The sequence below is a fragment of the Myotis lucifugus genome, unplaced genomic scaffold (genome assembly GCF_000147115.1).
Source record: "Myotis lucifugus unplaced genomic scaffold, Myoluc2.0 scaffold_115, whole genome shotgun sequence".
Lineage (NCBI taxonomy): Eukaryota > Metazoa > Chordata > Mammalia > Chiroptera > Vespertilionidae > Myotis > Myotis lucifugus.
The window spans coordinates 3111459-3133946 of NW_005871163.1; the positions used below are offsets into that span (position 1 = coordinate 3111459).

General features: G+C 48.2%; 1 pseudogene; it reads left to right on the forward strand.

The window, feature by feature from the left end:
* The first annotated feature begins 13852 nt into the window (after positions 1–13852).
* Positions 13853–22488, forward strand: part of LOC102423293 — a 36328-nt pseudogene continuing 27692 nt past the window's right edge.

Below are 22488 nucleotides of genomic sequence, written 5' to 3' on the forward strand. Positions count from 1 at the left end.
GGCTGAGCTGCTGTGGCTCCTGGTGCTGCACTCTGGCCCTGGTCCTGGGGGGAGGCCAGGCAACCAGTGGCACTAGGAGAGGGAGGGGGCGTGGTGGCTGCTAGGGCTTATGGGCTCAGGAACAGGGTGAGCTACCGCCAGGACCACTCGGGCCAAGAAGCAGGCCGAGGGGCTGAGGCCCGGGACAGGGAAGGCTGGTGCGCCAGATACTAATTTGAATCCCGGCTCCTCCACTAACTAGATGCCAGACCTTAGTCAAGTTACTCACCCTTTATCCAACTCAATCTCTTCATCTGTACAATGAGATAACAAAGTCTGTCTTGCAGGTAATTGCATGTACAGTGCCTTGCAGTCCATTTAGTTGCCTCTGGTTTCCCTTTTTCGTCTCATCTCTAATCTCAGGAGTCACTGATGCAATATTGGGGGTGCTTGAACCCCCTAGAAGGTGCAAGAAGCCCTCTTGGCTTCTGGGTCTGGAAGCTTTTCTAAGTGAGCGCTTCTCAAGCTGTAACATCCGTAGGAGTCATTGTTTCGCCATAGCCTTTCTCAAACTCTGTAGGTTAGTGGCCAGGACCAGGCATCTCACACTTAATACTCGCTGTAATGTGTACGTCAGGTCACTTGGAGATGTTGTTAAAATGTAGATTGAGTCTCTGGGTCAGCCTGGGATGCTGCATGTCCAAAATTCTCCCAGGTCGCGCTGTTGTCTGGTCCTTAGAAACACCTGCATAGCGTGGTACTACGTCCCTGGAATCGTTAAGCTAGAATGATTTATAGAGCCTTCCTCAAGTAGCAAACTTTGAGTAACTATTTAAGGTAGATCGAGATAAAATATATTAATGTGGGTTTCATAACTAAAATGCTTACAAAGACAGAGTCTGATTTACTAGAACATATTTTTAAAGTCCTTTCAGGTGTTCATGGAAATATTTTTAGACTTCCATGAGGGTCCAGAGTTGACATATAAAATCTAATTTGAACCATAAAAATTAATGGTTGCACGGAGTGTCAACATTTTCCAAGCACAGCTTATATCTAGTATCTTTTTTACCACCCCCCTTAAACCAGTGATTTTCAACTTTTTTCACTCATGGCACATATAAACTAATTACTAAAATTCTGTGGCACACCAAAAAATATATTTTCCTCAATCTGACAAAAAAATAGGTATAATTTTGATTCATTCACACCAGATGGCTGTTGATGTGTTAGTTGTTGTCATTTTTTTAAATTTGACAATCTAAGGGAAAAGAGGTTAATGCCCCTGACTAAATGGTCAGGTATTGCATGTTTTAAAAATTCTTGCGGCACACCAGTGTGCCATGGCACACCTGTTGAAATCGCTGGCTTAGACCAAGTCTAGGCAGAGCAGAATAATTGTTCTCATTTGTAGATGACAAAATTGAGGCTCAGCCAGATTAAGCGATCTGTTAAATCACTTGGATTGTCCCTGGCTCCTCCCTGCACCTGGGTCCTGTGTCCCTCACTCCTATGATGACGTTACACAGGATTCTATGCAACTTCAGATCCTGTGTGTACAAGCAAGGCAGCTTTGGGGATAAGGAGACTAGAGAACCCCTAGCCCAGGTCAGAGGTGCAAGATAACAGAGCTAGTGCATTGATACCCTTCTCCCTGACCCCACTCCGTACTTCAGGATTTTAAAATGTCACAGTCTTGCCTGTACCAAAACAAGCATGTTTGCGATGCAAACACCCATCCTGTTATCTTCTCGCACTTGTTGTTTATAGGACAGCAGGAAGGTCAAAGCAGCCAGTGTTCAGCACCGCCTGACTCCCTTTCACACAGCACACATGGGCCTATCTGATTGGCCCTTGGAAGCTCTTAGACTTTTGTGGGGAAGGGGAGAGGGTGGGGGAGCAGCAACCATTTCTCTTCAGAGTTGGAGCTTATGTGTGTTAATCAGTTAGGCATTCATGAGTCTAAGGCTGTGTGTGATTTTCAACCTTGAAGGTTTCAAAATATTGATCCTGGGGCCCCACCCCCAGAGATCTGTGGTGGGCTGGGGTTTTTTAGTTTCCCAGACATTCTGATAGATAGCCAGGGTTGCAAATTGTCAGACTAAGGTCAAGGATTTGACTAGATCCCCCTACATTAACCCCATAAGCAGGTTACTTTTCTCTACTCTGTCCTATGTTTGGGGGTTTTGCTCACCTTGAATTTAAAATGTCATGTGAACTCCATTCCACACAAATCAAGTTGTGGGTATGGAATGTGGGCTGGAAAGGAGGCTGGCTCATTTCTTGGCTCAACCACTTGCTATGAGAAAGGCAGCACCTTTACGGGGTCATGGGCACAGACCTTCTGGGTTTGCATCCTGGTTCCGGTGCTAACTAATATAGTGACTCTCGACACACTGCTCAGCCTTCCTAAGCCTCAGTTTCCTTATCTGTGAAATGGGCCTATCGGTTGTTGAAGGGATGCACAGCTGGGAGGAGGAGAAGAGGACACACTTACATGACCCTGAGCACGAGTGTCTCCTTAAGTTTTGTATCCTAGGCACCTCACTGGCCTCACCTTAGTCCTTGTTAAGAGGGGGTGTGAGGAGCCCTAACCGGTTTGGCTCAGTGGATGGAGCGTCGGCCTGCAGACTGAAAGGTCCCAGGTTCGATTCTGGTCAAGGGCATGTACCTTGGTTGCAGGCACATCCCCAGTGGGAGGTGTGCAGGAGGCAGCTGATCGAAGTTTCTAACTCTATCCCTCTCCCTTCCTCTTTGTAAAAAATCAATAAAATATATTTTAAAAAAAAGAGGGGGTGTGAGGAGATGATGCATGGCCAGTTCTTGGAGCAGCAGCTGGTGTGTGTCAGATGCTCAATAAATGTTGATTAGGAACAGGGTTGGGTCTACACCCATCTCTTAAGTTGATCAACTCCACTGGCTGCAACCCATTCTCCAGAATCATCTCCCTCCCTGTCCCAGGCACCCCACAGGCCGGCCAGGCAGGCACTCCTGTCTCTGTCCTGAACAGGTCCCTCCAGCTCCGGTCAGGCCAGCAAGCTCTGCAGCTCTATAAAAGGTTGTTGCAGTCATTATCTTGAAGGCTGTAAGGAGTGGGACCAATCAGGTGACACCCGTCAATGGGAGGAGATGGCAAAGAACCATCTCACTTTACATAAACTGCACTGCCTCCCAAAGATAATCATCTACCCCACCCCAATGCATCTCGCAGAGACGAGGTGGGGGGATAGGGTTCAGGACAGAGAAATGGGGTGCTAGTTCTGCAGAAATGGCGATTGGCCTGTCAGAAAGTTTTTACAGGGCTGGCCACACGGGTAGAGTTGCTTTAAAAATGTTAAATGTTTCCAGTTATGGACTCTGGTGGGCAATTCTGGAAAAGAGGAAAGATCCCACTATCATGATATGTTGTTAAAATACAGCCAGGCAGGTGTTACACCAGGGACGTTTACAGCAGGAAGGGGGCCACCTCTTCTTGGGAGGCTGGGGCTGAGGCTGGGCGGGGACTTGAAGAAGGAAGGCACCTGCTGGAGAGGGAAGAGCCTGTTCAGGGAAGGGTCAGGAGACCCCGCCTGGCTGGCCTGTGGGGTGTCTGGGGCAGGGAGGGAGATGATTCTGGAATGTGGGCTGCAGCCACTTGTGAGGACTGTGAGTATCCGGGTAAGGACTATGGGTTCTGTTGGCTTAATGGGACACTCTGAGAGACTTTACGTAGGAGAGTGACATCACAGGATGTGCTAACTTTTTTCTATGTTGTCTCATCATGAAGACTATTACAATGAACTAAATATTTTAAAAATTTCTATTTCTAACGCATTTTAAAGTCATAGAGTGTGCATCTACATCAACATCCCAGAACAAACATTCTCATGGGATTTTATTTATATAACCAATAATTAAAGGCAGGTACATTACATGTGTAGCTGTTTGAACACAGTGCCATAGTATATATATTCATTTCTATTGAATTATAAATCCTGATAAGTAGTTGTGAAGTCTGAGCAACTCTGCCAAGTCTATAGAAAAATATGACTTACTATTTTTATTTGCATTTTCAATTAAAAATAACTTTTCTTTGAAGAGCTTCCCCCAGTAACTATCAACGTTCACCTACGCTTACTGGGCATACAGCATGTCCCACCTCTGCAATGACATAGGCGAATAATCCAATAATTTCTGTGTTTTTAGAAACAGTAGCCAAGTTTTATAATAACAGTGTTTTTCCTGGTTTTTCACAACTCACCTTGAATATTACTTGGCCATTTCTAAAACTACTTGTACCTCCTCCCTTTTCTTCTTTTTACTTTTTATTTAAAAAATTCAAGCCCTGGACAGTGCTGCTCAGTGGTTGGAGCTTGGCTGTGCACTGAAGGGTTGAGGGTTCAATTACAGGTCAAGGCGAGTACCTGGGTTACAGGTTTGATCCTGGCCCTGGTCAGGATCAGGTGCAGGAGGCAACCATTCAATGTCTCTCTCTCTCTCTCTCTCTCTCTCTCTCTCTCTCTTTCTCCTCCTCCTTTCCACTCTCTCTAAAAAATCAATGAGAAAAAAATATCCCTGTATACTAGAGGGAGGAGTAACAACAAAAAGAATTCAGAAATGTCGCAAACACAATACAACAAACAGAAATGTCGCAAACACAATACAACAAACACTTGTATATCTTTCAATGAGATTCACTAACAATATTTTGACTCATTCTATCTAATAAAAGCCTAGGTGGCCCTCACACTCTCACATCATCACAAGATGGCCGCCCCCATGTCATCACAAGATGGCCGGCAGGGGAGGGCAGTTGTGGGTTATCAGGCTGGCAGGGGAGGGCAGTTGGGAGCCATCGGGCCAGCAGGGGAGCGGTTAGGGGGTGATCAGGCTGGCAGGCAGAAGCGGTTAGGGGCAATCAGGCAGGCAGGCAGGTGAGTGGTCAGGATCTAGCAGTCCCGATTGTGAGAGGGGTGTCTGACTGCCGGTTTAGGCCCGATCCTGCGGAATCAGGCCTAAACCGGCAGTCAGATATCCCCCGAGGGGTCCCAGATTGGAGACGGTGCAGGCTGGGCTGAGGGACACCCCCCCAGTGCACGAATTTCATGCACCAGGCCTCTAGTATACATATATATATATATATATATATATATATATATATATATATATATAAATACATTTAATTTTTCATCTGAACCATTTGAGAGTAGGTAGCAGATATTATAACTCTTTATTCCTAAATATTTCAGCATGTAACGTGTAAGAACAAGGATACTCTTTTATATAATTACAACCCAATGACCAAATTCAGGAAGTTTAACATTAATATAATAATACACATTCTTTAATCAAACTTCACCAATTAGTCCAACAATATCCTTTTAAAGCAAGTTTTTCCCCCCAATCCAGTTTCCAATTCAAGAACACACATATCTTATTTACTTTTTACTTTGAATTCTCTTTAATCCTCTTTATCTGGAAGTATTTCTTAGTCTTTCTTTGTCTTTCAAAATATTGACACTTTTGAAGTTTATGAGCCAGTTTTTTTCAAAGCATGCCCCTCAATTTGGATTTGTCTGATTGTTCTCTCATGATCAGATCTGATTTACGAATTTTTGGCAGAAATACTCCAGGAATAGTGTCCTTTTCTGTGAGTCAGGCCAGGAGGCACACGATGTCGGTTGTTTCATTACTGGTGATGGTAACATTGATCATTTGGTTAAGGTTGTGTTTCCAGATCCCTCAACTGTAAAGGGTCCCTTCACCTTTTGTAATTAATAAATAATTTGTGGGAGAAGACTTGCGACTATGTAAATATTCTGCTTCCCAACACATTTTCATTTGATGCTTTTATCATCCTTTGAAGACTTTTTGCCTGTATCATTTATTAGTATAATAGTTACAAAATAGTAATTCTCTTACCTATCATTTCTTCCACATTTGTTATTTGACATGAAGAAGAGCTTTCCTTTCCCTTTCTAGTTCTTATTCTTTACTTACTTATTATATGTATATATGTTTATATTTATAAGTATCAGTATAGGCTAATAGATTCTTTTGATAGATATAAAATGTTATAATCTTTTACTGTTATTATTTACTTTGATGCTGAAGTTGTCCCTGATTTGTCTAAGAGTAAACTCCTCATGGTGGCTTCTTGTTTTTATTTTATTTATTTTTAATGTCCCTATCAGTTCTTTTTAAATTAATTAAGAATTTTCTCATAGATTTCTTAGTACTCTCTCATTTTCTGGGTCCCACAAGATGTTCCAGGCTCACCTTGTAGTTCCCTGCTCTAGTCCTGGACTCAACCATTTCTCCAAGGAGCCCTCCATCCTGTTAGTGGAGAACGATTTTTAGAAAACAAGATTTGGGTGCTGGGTGTGGTAGAATATGCATTTTAGAGAAATAAAATAAAACTCAGCAGGTCATGTCGGGGAAGTCGCGCTGGAGCCAGACAGCAGGCTTCTCCCTTCCTTGCTGTCTTCCCTGCGCATGGCCCTTCTCTCAGCTGCACGTGCTTCCTGCGCTGGGCTGGCTGAGGGAGGCCCAGCTGCAGAAATGGTGGAGCCATTGTTTTGGTGGCCTCCTGCCCTCCTTTGCTGCCTCCTGGGAATTGAAGGTGAGCCTGAGACCTTGTCCTGTGCTGAAACTATTTAACCTTCTACATTCAAAGAATTTGCTGCCTTGGCTGGGACACTCAGTTGGTTGGAATGTAGTCCTGTACACCAAAAGGTTGTGGGTCAGTGCATGTACTGGAGGCAACTGATCCATGTTTCTTTCTCTCTCTCTCTCTCTCTCTCTCTCTCTCTCTCTCTCTCTCTTATCTTCAGATGAGGATTAAAAAAAAATTACAACCCCCCCCCCCCCATTTTTCAATGGCTCCATTCTTTGGAAATATAAGATTTTGACTCAGACTCTGGTTCCTCTACCTGTGTGACGGTGTGCAAGTTAATATTTCTGGGCCTCAGTTTACTCTGCTCTAAAATGGAGGACCAATCTTTAATATAAAATAAATTAATATGAAAGTGCTTTGTGAACCATAACATCTCTATTAAAAGGTAAGGGGCCAGAGAACCAAGATGGCGGCATAAGGTACAGACCTGTGCGTGCTGCCTCCCACAACAACATTGAAAATACCAACTATAAGACAAAACAGCTATCATTCAGAACCATGGGAAAGCTGGCCCAGTGGAAGTTCTACAACTGGAAGGAAAGAAAGAAGAGCATTGAGACTGAGTAGGATATGCAGAGGCGCCAAGAACAGAGGTACGGAGTCGCACGCCAGGTGGGCTGCAACTGGATGCGCAGTTTTTTTCAGTCAAAGGGGTTACAAACTCTCGAATCCAATGAGCTTGTTTGGGACGGGATGCTGAGGTCCCAGACCCCTACGGGGAGAGGCGGGACGGCCTTGCAGCGGGTCGGAAAGTGAGGGCGGCTTTCTCGCGGAGCTGCTCACCGGCACTTGGGGATGCGGAGATGTGGAGTCGCGGAGACGCCATTGCTGTTTGCTCCTCCCTGGTGACTCCCTGAGACCCCTCCCTACTCAATTTACATCCCCGCCCAAGCTGTGCCAGTGGCACAAAAGGAACCACATGCGCTTTTGCAGCTTAACCCAACAAACTGCAGATTGCAACTCCTTGCATCCATAAGGGACACACTCAAGAAGCGGTTTTTTGTTGTTTTTTTCAATCGGAAGGGGTTACAAACTCTTGAATCCACTGAGCTTGTCTGGGGTGGGATTCTGAGGTCCCAGACCCCTTCAGGGAGAGGCTGGACAGCCTTGCAGCGGATCGGAAAGCGAGGGCGGCTTTCTCACGGAGCTGCTCGCTGGCACTTGGGGACGCGGAGACGCAGAGTCACGGAGAGGCGAGGAGCCACAGAGATGCCATTGCTGTTTGCTCTGCCCTGGTAATTCCCTGAGACTCCGCCCTACTCAATTTACATCCCCGCCCAAGCTGTGCCAGTGGCACAAAAGGAACCACATGCGCTTTTGCAGCTTAACCCAACAAACTGCAGATTTCAACTCCCCGCACCCATAAGGGACACACTCAAGAAGCAGAATCAGGTTCAGAGGAAGCCGGAACCGGACCCAGCTGGGCAGGCAACATGGAACCGCTGTACCAGCAAACACACAAACAGGTCCAACAGATCCAGTCTCACATGGGATGCCGGGAGATGGCAGACAAGCAGTCTGTGCACTTAGTAGAAAACAAAATCCGAGCAAGCATACCAGAAATTCAGCCAGCAAGAACGCCTGGAGATTTTGTCCAGCAAGGAGCCGCCCAACAAAAGACAGAATGCCAAACTTTGTGTTGCTGAGACGGCCCCCGTGAGGCTGAGACGGCCCCTGTGAGGCCGAGACGGCCCCGGTGAGATTGAGATGGCCCCAGTGAGGTTGAGGCAGCCCTGGTGAGGTTGAGACGACCCCTGTGAGGCTGGGACGGCCCCTGTGAGGCTGCGATGGCCCCTGGGAAGCCGAGAAAAATACCACATGATCTCACTCATTTATGGATAATAAAGACCATTATAAACTGATGAACAAAAATAGATACAAAGGCAGAGCAGCATTGAACAGACTGTCAAACTAGAGTGGGAAGGCCGGGGAGGGTTGGGGGGGCGGGTAAGAGATCAACCGAAGGACTTGTATGCATGCATATAAGCATAACCAATGGACACAAGACACTGGGGGGTAGGGGAGGCCAGGGGAATGTCAGGGGGCGGGGGAAAAGGAGACATGTGTAATACTCTTTCTAATACTTTAAGAAATAAAACAAAATTAAATTTAAAGGGAAAAAAATAAAAAGGTAAGGGGCCATTATTCCTGTAAACTAAATCTTTTGATGTATTAATAGCTTAATGAGCTAACCCTCTCAAGTCACCAAAGCAGTTTGAAGAAATGGGAATCACTTTGAAGCCAGAGAGATCCAGTTTGCTATAGTTACCTTGGGCAAAGTCACTTAGCCTCTCTGGGTCTCAGTGTCCTCATCTGTAAAATGGGATCACAATACCTACTTGTAATTTGTTCCTGGGTGTCTGCTGACTGACAGGGCTGGAGCCGGAGGAGGGAAAGAGGTGAGGGTTGAGTGTCAGGGTGAGAGGGCATAGGGCAGGGATTCTCAATCTTGGCTGAACCCTAGAATCACTTGGGGAGTTATTTAAAAATCTCAATGCCCAAGCTGCACCCCAGAACCTCTGGGAGCTGAGAGCAGGCATCAGTAGTTCTCAAAGCTCCCCAGGTGATTCCAATGTTAAGTGAGCTAAAACATTGAAATCTAACTCCTGCCGTTTCTTCTCTGGTCTTTCATGGGGTCATAACCCAAAAAGATAGCTAATGGCGGCCACTCTAGGCCTGGGAGCAAGGGGACGAGGAAGCCACTTCAGGATGAGCGAGCCTTTCAGATTCCCTCACATGAGCAACTGTTGCATCAGGGCTGCCTGTTTCCTCAGGAGAGTTGGGTCGAACTTGTTAAGTGATGTCATTTGAAAGCTAAACAGGTCAGATTGCAGCACACGCCGATGCCTCCCCACCCCCTCCCCAAGGACATAGGATCTTATTTTTAAAAACCCTCCTTAATGATAGTTATATAGTGAAATGTTGTTGAGGCTGCCTGTTCAAAACATCAACAATATACTTACGTGTATAATAAGCACATTATGCATTTAACCTGGGGTTAGATGGAGAATTGTCATCTTGACCACATGTCGGGCGGGGAGAGGCTTCCAGGAGACCACGTGGGCGCCCTCGGCTGGGCCCTCCCAGGCGGGGCTGGCCCCTGGCCCACGTTGGAGTAATCTGGGCTTGGGAATTACAACGAGGCTTTGTGTCTACATTATGTTCTTGCCAGCACGTTAGGAGAGCCTCTAATTTAATGCCTGAACCCCCAAAGATGGAGGTTTGTCAAAGAGTGGCGAGAAGAGCCAACGCAAGACCCACGAGTCTTGGCTCCTGGGATCCCCCTCTCTGCCTGGAGCAGATGTCATTGCTTCCTGGAGATCTTTCCCTTTCCCAGGTAAATGCCTGATTCCATCTGCAAGGAGGCCTGCTGCATAGATCAGGCAATAAGTAGTCCAGGTGGTTCTCAAATTGTCCAGGTGCCCCTCCACAGCCATCAAATGGAGAGGAAGTACTTGCAGAAGTCCCACTGTCCTTCCAGAGCGACTCCCTCTGACCTGTACGACCACCACCACACAGATGTGACCAACAGCAGCAAGGAAAAGCAGGTCTTTCACTCTGGCTGTTCCCAGGGGCCGGTTCCCAGCCTTCCCTGGGAATCTCACTGTGTGGACACATCTAGGGCCTCAAGATGTGTTTCTGTTTTCACACTCATTGTGGCCTCTCTGTGTTGGTGCCCATCCAGTGCTGGTCCCCCTGGGCAGTAGAGGCTAGAGTTGTAATTAATTTAATCTTAACATTTAGTCTTGATTTTTGGGGGAAGGTGGTGCTTAAACAGCAAGTGTTTATTTCTCACAGTTCTGGAGACGGGGAGGTCCAAGGTCAAGGTGTGGGCAGATTCAGGTCTGGGAGGGCCTTTCCCTGGAGCATAAACAGCTGTCTTCTGGCTGTGTCCTTGTGTGGAGGAAGGGATCTGTTTTATAGAGACGTTAATCCTATTCATGAGGCCCCACCCTCATGACCTAATCACCTCCCACCTCCTAAGCCACCTCACTGGGGATTAGGTTTCCACAGATGGATACTTGGGAGGGGACACAGACATTCAGTGAACAGCAATAGGAAATTCCTTGAGGGCAGGGATGTAGCTGTTTTTGCCTTTGTTTCTTTCATTCCTAGTTTGGAAACTCACTCCAAAGTAATAGAAGCAAAACACAAGTAAGCAGATGGGGATTTACCTGGATGTGGGGTGAAAACTGACCATTGTGAGCAAGACTGGGACCAGAAACCCAAGCACTTCAGCATCTTTAACCCTCTCTCCCCCACTCCCTGCCTTCCCTTCCTCCTTCTCAATCTTTCTCCCTTCTCCCTCCCCCTCTCTCTCTGCCTTCCTCAGATTCACCAGATCTCGTGTCTCCTCTCTAGACATTAATTTCCTCTTTTCCTTTCTGTCATCCAGTCTTGATTTTTAAAATTCATGTCCATTGAATTACACTCACAGCATTAAAGCTGGAAAGGATCTTAAAAGTCACCCACTTGAATTTCCTTTGTTCACAGTTGGGGAAACTGAGATCTAGAGATGTTTAGACACCCACGAAGGTAACACCATGAATTCGTGGCCGGAGCACAGTAGTAACTACGAAAGGCTATCGTCGTGGTCTCCCCTTCCCCTTGTTGGTCTGCCCCAGGTTTTGTTCCTCTCTGACACTTTGACTCCTTTCCTAGAACCTACCACTGGGAACCCTCCATCAAGAGATGAGACAAGGTGGGCAGGACCCGTGGCATCCGTGGGAGGGCATGGATGAAACACTGGCCCAGCGCCAGCCCGTGGGAAAGGCGCTCCCTGAATAGTAGCTAATGCTTGCATTCACCGATTCGCCAGGCTCAGGGTTAAATTTTAAAGAGGAGACTAGAGCAGCCAGTTCCATTTGAATGTGCATAGGGAAGGTGAAGAATTTCCATTCTCCCCTCTTAACTGCTCGGATGTGGACACGGAGTTCGCAGTGAGCCACTATAATGATAGTTAGTGTCTCTCCAATGGGTATTGATCCATCATTACCCTTCCAGGGGTGGCCACACTTCAGTGCCACAATGGGAAGCCGAATGTGTGAAAGTCCTTCAAGACATTCGTTACCTTTCATGACGGAAAGAAACAACTCCCATCTCGCACAGACGTTCAGATGCTGACTGAGAGCTGAGGGGAAGAGGTCCCCAGCAGCCATAGTCACACTTCCTTATGTTTATAAGATGCTTCCAGTTTTCAAAGCATTTCCCATAATCGCCGCAGTAACCTTGGGAGAAAGGCAGGGGTACCTTCTACCCAGTTTACAGATATAGAAACTGTGGACTAAAGTTGTGCAACCGAACTGGGGCTGAAATGTCTGGTGTTTCCAAGAAAGCACACTGATTCCCGTCGCCGGAGAGGAGAGGCGGGGTCCACTCAGTAACTATTTACTACTTACTCCACGAGCCGGGCACTGTTTGTGTGTCAGGAAGGACAGTGAAGGGGACAGACATGCTGCCTGCCTTCACGGAGCCACAGTGTAATGGAGCTGGACAAGGAGTCACTCTCCATCTCCAGTTTGTTCCTCTGCTCAGGGTGCTTGTCTTTCCAACCTGACCTTGGCATGAGCCTCTGCTGTAATTCTCCACCGGCACGCGCTCCCGAAAAGGCCGCTCCTTTTGCCCATCGGCCAGACGCAGGCCTCCTCCAAACCCGCAGATGCTGGCACTTCCCTCAGTGTGGTCAGCGGTGCCCACAGGCGGGCGGGCGATCAGAGCCCCACACGTGTCCTCTCTCACGTCTCAGACACTCGGGGTCTGCGGGCCGGCGGTCAGAGGCCCGTCCTCACTTGTTGACCCAAAGCTCACAGAGGAGCCTTCTTGGTGCATGTGCCCTTCACCACAGCTGTGGTGACGGGCCCCTGGCCACAGGCCCAGCGACTTCTGTGTCAGGCTGGAGGTAGGACAGCGAGGGACTGGGAGGCCGGGAGCTATTTTCATCCTGTCCGAATGGCCTAAAACACCGGCTCCTGGCGTCCTTATTTAGATGAATAGTCTTGCCCTAAAAAAAGGCAAGGCTGTGGCTCGATTGAGCTCCCAAGTTGCTCAAAATGCTCTGGGTCCTGTCTGGGGCTATTCTGAACGTCGTTAGATGGTGTGAGATGGACACAATGATTAGGCAACTGGAAGAGCTTTTGGGAATCATCCCCCTGACTGTTGGGGCCAGGATGAAAAGCACTGGTGTCTGGGAGGCCAGCTTGCCCGTTCTGCCCACTGTTATTTTTAAATAGCATGGCTGGGAGGGCGACTTACCCATTCAAAGAAAAGTGTGTTTCTAGCCTCCCAAAGCAGAGGGGCTGGGACTTGCAGACATACCAAGGGGAGCCCAGAGGCCAGCTCCCACCTGGGAACCACACACGCTACGTGCACCAGGGACACGCTCTGGTGCACCCCACCGCGGTGGGGCCCTGGTGTGTAAACACATTCGTTTCAAACCTCTTCTCAGCGCCAGGCTGGCCTGAGGGAAGGCTGTGGAATAGGGTGAGTTTGCCTCTGGTGTCCTGTGCTGCCTCCTGTCACTCACAGCCCCTTCCCTGCCCCACTGCTGAGTCCTGTCCACACCCTCCTTTCCCAGACAGCACCCTGTGCTCCAAAACGATCTCTTCGTCTTGCCACACCCACCTCATTAAACGATCGCGCTTTTTTTTTTTTCCATGCAGAACCCTCAGTGGCAGGAGAAAAGTGTTCCTCCCTTTGTCCGCGTGCAGCATGCCTGGTCTCAGGATCTGAGCGGGATGCACAGAGGCGAACGGGAGTGAGGACAGATGTGTGGGTTCTGGAAGCTTGGTTCCATTCCTGCCCCTGCTGCTTCCTGGCCCCGTGACCCTGGGGGAAGGCTCTTCTCCTATTTGAGCTTCTGTTTACTTTTCTGTGATGACCTCGCGGGCCACCAACCCACAGAAACCTTTCTGTCACTGGCTTCAGACAAATGGAAGCGATAATGGTGCGCCCTGTGTGAGTTTTGAAATCAGCCTCCATCACAGTGTCAATGCTGGCATCCATCCACTTCGACACGGACAGGCTTGACTGAGTTACAGTCGGAGGGTGATGGCGGCAGCGATGCTCAGAGTGTGCAGCTAGCAGTGCAGGCTCTGCAGCCGGGCCAGGGCACTCCGCAAATATCACTTCACCAGCAGTTTACGCTTGTAGAGAGGGCTCAGGTGCAGCCTCCAATTTGCACTGAGCCCTACAGCATCGTCCTGGGAGAGGCAGAGAATCATGCCCATTTTACGGATTAGGAAATTCAGACTCAAAACGGACGAGATGTCTCGTCTGAGCACGGAGCTTAGGTTTTCTGACCCCAAGACCAGGGCTCTCCCTATCGTCCTTTGCCACCTGGACAGAGGTACTCCTTAAAGCCAAACAACAAAAGCTCATTACAGTCAAGACACAGGTCAATATTGTTGTAACTCTTTGTCAGTGGCTACATAAAATCAAGCAAAGGCTTGGAGGCGGCTTTTGAATGGTGAGTTCCCCACCCCAATGCTTGCAGCTTTGCAAAGCTGCCGAGTCAGGTAGGACCTGCCAGGTGACAAAGGCTCTGTAAGGAGGACCTCAGAGGAGTGATCTAGTCTCCCCAAGATGACGGGGGAACAGCTGGACTCTTTTTGGGCTGCTGGTGGGGGGAGGGGGGGCGAGAAGGGAGGACATGAGAAGTCAGATGGAGTTCCTTCACTAGAGTCCAACTGCTCTCCTTAAATTCCCACTTCAATTTGAGAATGAAAATATTTGGTTAAAGGCAGAATCCAATGTTCCACCCTGAAGAATAGTTCCAGGAATAAGGAGGAACAAATGCAACCGGAACCCTCTGCCTGTGGAAACAATGGTGGCAACGCAGCGATTCTTTCATTCTGTTCCTCCCACCCATCCACCAGTCCATCCCCACGGGCATTCTTTCATCCAACACAGAGTTACTCAGCTTTGACTCTTTTTTTACCCCGGTCCTCACTCGAGGATAGATATCTACATCTACATCTATTCTATATAATAAAGAGCTAATATGCTAATTAGACTGGACAGCAGAACAACCTTCTGGAACGACCTTCCGGAATGACCAGTGGGTGGGGGGCAGGGCTGTGGGGCGGCGAGGCAGCCAGGGCTGAGAGGGCTGAGGCAGCCGGGGCTGAGAGGGCTGAGGCAGCCGGGGCTGCGAAGGCCTACCCTTGCATGAATTTCGTGCATCAGGCCTCTAGTATATACATATATATTTGCTTTTAGAAAGAGATGAAGGGGGTGGGGAGAGAGAGAAAAACATCAATGCAAGATCAGTTGTCTCTCCTGGGATCGAACCTGCAACCTAGGTACGTGCCCTAACAAGGAATTGAACCCGCAGTCTTTTGATTACACGACGACACTCCAACCAACCGAGCCACCCAGCCGGGGCATCCACTTTGCCTCTTACGGTGCCTTTCCGAGTTGCTGTGGCTCACCCAGCGGTCACAGTGAAGCACAGCCAAGAACAGTAGCCTGGCGCCTCCTCTCAGGGGCAAACCTGGCTCCAGGCACAGCGTGGTCTCCTCAGGGTGCCCCTTCCCTCCCGCCTTCTCTTTTCATCTGAGCAGTGTGTCCTCAGATGTGGTGAGGATGGTGATTTCCCAAAGCACGGCTGTTATTTTGTTTCCATATTCAGCCCACCTTGATGCCATGTGTTTAATTTCAAGGCACCCTTGGACCCTTTTTTCCCCTCGGCTTCTTAGAAACAGGTCCTCCCAGACTGACTCCCATACAACTGGTTACACCCACACCCCCTCATCCGAAGAGCCCAGAATGATGACTTCCTGCTGTCATTGTCAGGAATCCGCCCCCGAGTGGGCAGTCACATGGCTATCAGGAGCAGGAGGCCCTAAGCTCTCTCCTCCACCTTCAACATGTGGAGGAAGGTGGGGAGGGAAGGAGACAGTGTGGCAGAAGTGGACAGCTCGCAGCCCCGGGGGGTGGGGTGGGGCAGGAGACCTGGTGCTGCCTGGTTCTTGTCCTGGCTCTGCCAGTAAATAACTTGCTCTCAGACTCCAGGCAAGTGGCTTCCCCTCCCCTTCCTCAGTTTCTCTATCTGTATTTCAAAGATGTGCACTTGATTTGACTACAGGGCTACAGGGAGGACCATTAGCCACAACGAGATGCCACACGTTAAAAGATGCCAGTCCTATAAAATATTGTTCTGAACGACAGACTGCTGCAGGGACAAAAGAGAGTCCCGAGGATTCCCCTCCCACCTGGGTCTGCTTTCCTGTGGCCATGAAGTAAGAGGGATCACCCTGCGAGCTGGGGCTGCAGGGTCAAGCCCAGACAGCTCTAGAAAGGGTTGAGAAACCAGAAGTCTGTCACACAACCTCACAGGGCAGGTCCTTAGAGATGCTATCGCTGATGTTATCTGTGGCTGTAAAAAATGCAACATGTTTCAAAATCTTTAGCAAGGGTTGGAGAATGTTCACCTGTGTATGTAGGTCTTTTATAGTTCTGTTTCTCATTGTCTGTGCGTACATCTCTGTTTCTCCCTATATTTATCCCATTTCATTTATTTTTAAAAATTACTTTGCCTTTTCATTCCCATTTCTTTTGGTATTTCACCCTTAAAGTGGCCATAATTCAAAAACAAGGTTAAAAACAATAATTATTCAAGGTTCATTGTTATTACCTGTGTTTATTGAGTGTGTGGGTTTTTTGTTGTTTGTTTGTTTGTTTTGCTAATCCTCACCCAAGGATATTTTTTCCATTAATTTTTAGAGAGAGTGGAAGGGAGGAAGGAGTTGGGGTGGGGGGGGGAGAGAGAGAAGAGAGAGGAACATGGATGTGAGAGAGACACATAGATTAGTTGCCACCTGTATGTACCCTTGGGGCCAGGAATCCAAAACTACAACCCAGGTACGTGCCCTTGACTAGGAATAGAACCTGTGACCCTTTGGTGCTCTAACCATTGAGCACACTGGCCAGGACATCTATTGAGTCTTAAATACCCTGTTCTGGTTTTTAAATAGGATGGATAGAATATTTTATGAATGGTGAAACCATTAAGCAAGAAAGCTTATTTTTCACCAACATACCAGAATGTTTTTTACAACAGAGTGTTTGAAACTGTTTACAGAGGGTTCTTTTCAGATCTTTAATGAGCAAAACCTTCCTTTCAGGGAAGATTTTTAGAAACAGCCAAAAATGAGTTGGATTTGCCTCTGAACCTTAAACAGCTCTGTCCTTAGCACCATCTAAAAACCAGTGGTTCTCAACCTTCCGGCCCTTTAAATACAGTTCCTCATGTTGTGACCCAACCATAAAATTATTTTCGTTGCTACTTCATAACTGTAATGTTGCTACTGTTATGAATCATAATGTAAATATCTGATATTCAGGATGGTCTTAGGCGACCCCTGTGAAAGGGTCGTTTGACCGCCAAAGGGGTCGCGACCCACAAGTTGAGAACCGTTGAAACAGACCTGTATCCCCTCTTCCCTGCCTCGGGCAAGCTCTCTGGCCCCTCTCCCCAATACCCACCATGCCTGCTAGGTTATGGGTCTGGGAGGCACTGCCTGTAGACCTGAGTGAGACGGGCACTTGTCCTGGGCCTTACACTTTACAAGGCCTGCTCTGGCCTCTGCCCGCCCTCCTGTCCCTCCCTGGAGTGAGGAGTTCATGGGGCCAAGTGGCTGTGTACGGGAAGCCACCCCCCCACCCCCCCACCCCCCACACACACACACGACCATCCCTAAGGTACCAGGAACTCCCGAATTCCCTGCCCAAGGGCCTCCAAGTGTAATTTCAGGGCCTGCACAACCTCTTTTTCAGGCTGAACTGCTGTTGTGGTTACCCTTGGCAGAGAGGAGGGCTTTTAGATGGTGCAGGTGGGGAAGAGATCATGAAAGACCTCTCTGAGGAGGCGACATTTGAGCAGAGGCCTCAAGGAAGTGAGAAACCATGTGGGTGGGAGCTGGGGAGAGGAGCACTGCTGGGCAAGGCCCTGAGGGCAAGGGCAGGCCGAGTGGAATGAGCAAGGGAAGGTGGTGGCAATGGGGGCGGGTGGGGGTGGGGGGGAGGCAGCCAGGGCCCAGATCACGTAGGGCCTCCTTGGCTGTTGTGAGGACTTTGGGTTTTATTCCTGGTGATGGGTATTGTTGGAGGGTTTGCCACAGGGCAATGGTATAATATGGCACACACAGGAGAGGGGACACTGGGACTTCTGTGTAGAGAATGGACTGAGGGAGGCCAGGTTGAAGCCTGGAGCCTCCTGCAAAACTCCAGGCCAGAGTGCTGGTGGAGTGAACTAGGTCAGATGCTCTCTTCTGGGAGTTCATGCACTTAGATAGGCATAGGGGGCAGAATATATATATATATATATATATATATATATATATATATATCCCCTCAGGGATGCAGACAGAGTGTTTATATTCACCTCTGCTCTGGAATGATAGTCATCAGACTCGCCACTAGATCCGTTCACCTTGTTATGCCCAGATTTCAAGATCCCCAAGAAACCACATCAGGGAGCCAGCCAATCTGATGCAAAAGCATAAGAATCTGTATTTCAAGCTAGCTTGAGCTCCCCGTCCACCAGACTCACCAACACAATGGCAAGCCAAGTGGCTGAGAGAGACAGAACCCCACCTAGAGACGGGTTTTAAAGGGGGGGTTGGAGTAAGGGGAGGAGAAAGGACTGTGCTCTGCCGATTGGCCAGGCGCAAGTCGATGTCTTGTTCCTGGGTGTGGCTAGCAGAGTCTTAGACTTCCGGGAAGAAGCTCCTTGCCAAGCACATGGCCAAGGTAAGATGGAGGACGTAGCCCTTACCCTGGGGCAAGGTGGAGGGCCTAGCCCTCGCCCTTTCATTCCCCCCTTTGTCTTGAAACTTCCGGCTCAATCATGAGACGGACTGCATTTCTATTCCACCATTGCTAGAGGCCCATACTGGGCATATCTTAACAAATGGTCTGGTGGAAGGGAAAGAAACCATTTTAGCTTTAACAACTTCTATTGAAATAGGATTTTTCTTCTTAAAATTCCTCCATGGCTATCAAAAAGCCAAATCAAGATTAATTTATCTACTGTCCTGATGTTTGCATAAACACAACAAGAATGGTAACTGACTACCTTTGCTGGAATCTCATGGTTGAATCTTAATATGCCCCATAGGGCCAGGAAGCCATGCCACCCAGCTGCGATCAGGCCCGCCTGCAGTATCTGCTGAGTTAGGTGAATCCCTCACCTGTAGCAACTCCACCTGAGCCCACGCTCTAGGCTTTAAGGCCCATCTCAGTAGCCCTCCTACTCGTTGCGGCCCAGAGTGTGTGGGGGTTCCGCAGGGACGCAGAGGCATCCTTACTGCTCCCCTTCTACTCTTACCAACTGCCAGTGATGGTAGGGCATCGGCCTGACACTCCAGCGCCAGCCATCTTGAGGGCTTCCAAGCAGGATACCAGGCTTTCTTCGTGGCATTTTTACTGGCTTCAAGTCTTTAGAGCTCAGACAGGGCTCTTTAAAACATGATACGCCAGTCAAAGTTTTCTATTAATAAAACCACTATTAGGAACCGGTCTTATTGAATCTATGCAAAGAAATGTATTGCCATGTTAGCATTGCCAAATTTCGGAGGAATTACATAAGAAGAAAGACATACTGATCTACTCTAAGATTTTCTGACTTTCCTTGCCAATTCCTTTTAATAAAACAGTAATTGTTGGCATTAAATTTTCTTTCTATGCATAACCATGCCTCAGACCTTCTATTCTAAACAGGCTTTTTCCAGCTTACTACCCCTGACATGGGCATCGTGACTCAGGCCTGCAAGACAGTATAACAGGCTTCCAACTGTTAGCTGTCTCTCAACAGAGACCAAAACCTGATGGGCACCGTTCCTGCCCATTTGGGCACCTGTCCTCTTGGCAGCTAGCCATCCTTTACTTTTGGGGGTCACCCCACATAGTTCCCTTCCAGGACAGTCAACATACATTCAAACCTGCAAAAGAATTAAAGGTCAATATAACATATCAATACAATGAAACATGATATTGGCATCATGGCCGCTTCAGGCAGCCAAATTCTACTAAAGTCTATTCTTGGCCTTCCTATAAATTGTCCTTGTCTCTTTGGAGCCATGTCCATGAAGATGCAGGCATTATCTAAGTCTATTCAATGTTACCAGCATCCGGCAGGTCAAGCACGCCGTAGCTTGAGCTTGAGCGGGTTGTGTTGATCTCGATCAATGCTCTATTTGGTGACGAAGTCTTTCCGGATCGCGGATGGGTCTGCTGACCAGACGTGGGTGTGATGGACCCAGGTCGCGAAGCCGTCTATCTATTTTGAGAGTGGTGGGGGTCGTCAGCACCAAGGAATAGGGTGTAGGGACCTTTCCATCGAGGCTCCAGGTGATGCCTTTTGACGTAGACCCAATCTCCTGGTCTGTGCTGATGAGGAGTTGGGGTTGGGCCAGTCTCCTGGGTGGTGCTGAGGCGCAGCCAAATGTCCTCGTGCGCCCTCTGGAGCCCTCTCAAGGAAAGAGACAATTCTTGCAGCAAGAAAGTCAGCTTTAAGGTTAGGAATGATAGGGGGTGGCCTGCTAAACATGATAGGAAAGCCATCCAGTTCCCGCCAGTTTCCGTGGTTCCTTTTTACCTGCCCTGAACTTTGGGGTCTATAATTTCCAACTTGCCCCAATAGCCTTGGTTACTACCTGCGTTACTTGTGCCCTTTGTGGCAGAGCAGCAACCAGGCCTCTTTCAAGGGAGTGCACTAGAAGGGGGTATCAGCCCCTCCTTTGCTAGCAGCAACAGGTACCAAACCCTTTTAGAACATTAGACCAGCTTCATTCCCACCTATCTTTACAGATTCCAAGGCCCATTGTCTTCCTTAATCAGTACTGGCCTGTATTATCTAATTCAGCACAGGCAGGGGGAAGGGCCCATTAAATCTTTGCCTTGAGGAACTGTGAGCCCCATCCTTAAATGTCCCAATCAGACTAGAAAAGCCACAAATACCTTTTAAATTTACCCCAGAATTCCAAAATCCCAACCCAGCACAGAATATCACATAGCAAATCAAAGTTCCCAGCAAACAAACAGAGATGCTTACAAACATCAAATAAACATTTACACTTACACCTTTTCAGTGAACAAGTATTTTTACAGTCTTGGGCTCTTGAGCTGATAACAGGAACATCGCCCAAGTCCCCTGATGGGGGCCTGACAGGAACAGATGTGGGGGCCTTTCCCACATCCCAGGACAGGATTCTTGACCTATGTCTCATTCAGATAGAAACGGTTTTCATCACAAACAAACAAACAAACCCAAAACCAAAAACCAAGAAAATCAAGGCCAGAAGTACCCTCTGATGTTTCAGGGGTACCAAGGAAGGAGAAGTTAGGCAATGTCCAGCCCTTCTCACATTCCACCACCAGTGACCAGTTCCAGCTTATTGGCCTACCATCCATTCAGCATTTCTCTTTCCTCCCATCACATCAAAGCCATGCTTTTCAGTTAGTTAGAACTTTTAGCCTTAATTTTTAGGTGACACGTAAATAATTAACATTCCTCAGATTAACAATACATTCAAATTTAACAACAACGAATCATATTTAAGCAATAAGGACAGATCAATTTACAGAAGCAGAGACAGCATGCAATCCAAACCACAGCTGTGGGTAAACACATTATCTAGAGTCCTTGGGTAACCTAGGTTAAACTTAAGCATATCCTGGGTCTCCAGAACACTGAGTTGCAAGTTAGCTGGAGCCCTCCCGACCCTGGGACAGCTGCACTGTCCCTCCCAGGCAAAGGAAAAATATGCCCTTGAATATCAGCATGAAACCACAGTCTCTATCTGACTTTAGAAATTGGATTACTGCTATCAGTCCCTTTTAAAGACTTTGACATAACCTTTGATTGTCCTTAGTTTAAGGAAAGCAGGGTTTTCTAGATTTAAGAGATTAGCTTAAAAATAAATCCGCGAGGCAAGCATACTTCTGCCCCATAAAACTCCGCCTTAAAGCTCCACCCCTGACTAAATCAGAGGGAGGGGCCTTTGCTGTTTCAAGATGGCGGCCACAGGGGAGCCGCAAACCATGCGGCCAACATGGCGGCTGCCAAGTCATGCAGCCCAAAATGGTGGCTGTACCAATAAGCAAAGGCATTTAGTTACCACAATAACACAATTTTTCCCAATTCAATCTGAACATTTCTTTGTCAGGTTCATCTCTGCCATTTTTAAGGCCAAAACAGTCTCGGGTTTTTATTCTGTACACAGCAAAAGGTCAAGTTCAGCTCAAAACTATGCGCACTCGTTTTTAAACTGGACTTTTCCCTTTACACGTGCACAGAAATCCCGGATGCATTTTAAAACTTTTACACTTAACTTCTGTGATCTAGCTGGGGCGATCTCCACGGGAAGGGCCTGGCTACCGGTCCAGAGTGCCGCCACTGCCGCCGCCGCCGGCCCCCCCGGGTGTCTGGCCCGCGGCCACCGCGGGACAAGGAACTCCGAGAAGACGGTGGAGGGGAATGTGGTGTCTCCTTGCTATAGGAACGGCGAAGGGGTGAGGAAACCGGAAGACGAGTAGACCCAAAACAAGGCTGGCCGAAATAAGGCAGGTTGGAATGGGACATACGAGGGGAGAAGCCAAAGGTTGGAGAAGGAAAAAAAGGAAAAATAAAGAGAGGGGGGGGGGGGCGCGGGGGGCATCGCGGTTGCGTCGGGAGACTATATTAAGGACAACACAAAGGCACATTGCGGAGGAGTGTCGGGAAAGCTCTCATCATCGTCGCACAACCGATACGCAGAGCATACCGACGGTCCATACATGCACCGTGTGGACAGAAGATGAGTAAAGCGACGCGAAGGCATGAGGTCCGGGCAGAGGCGCCCTGACAGATGGAC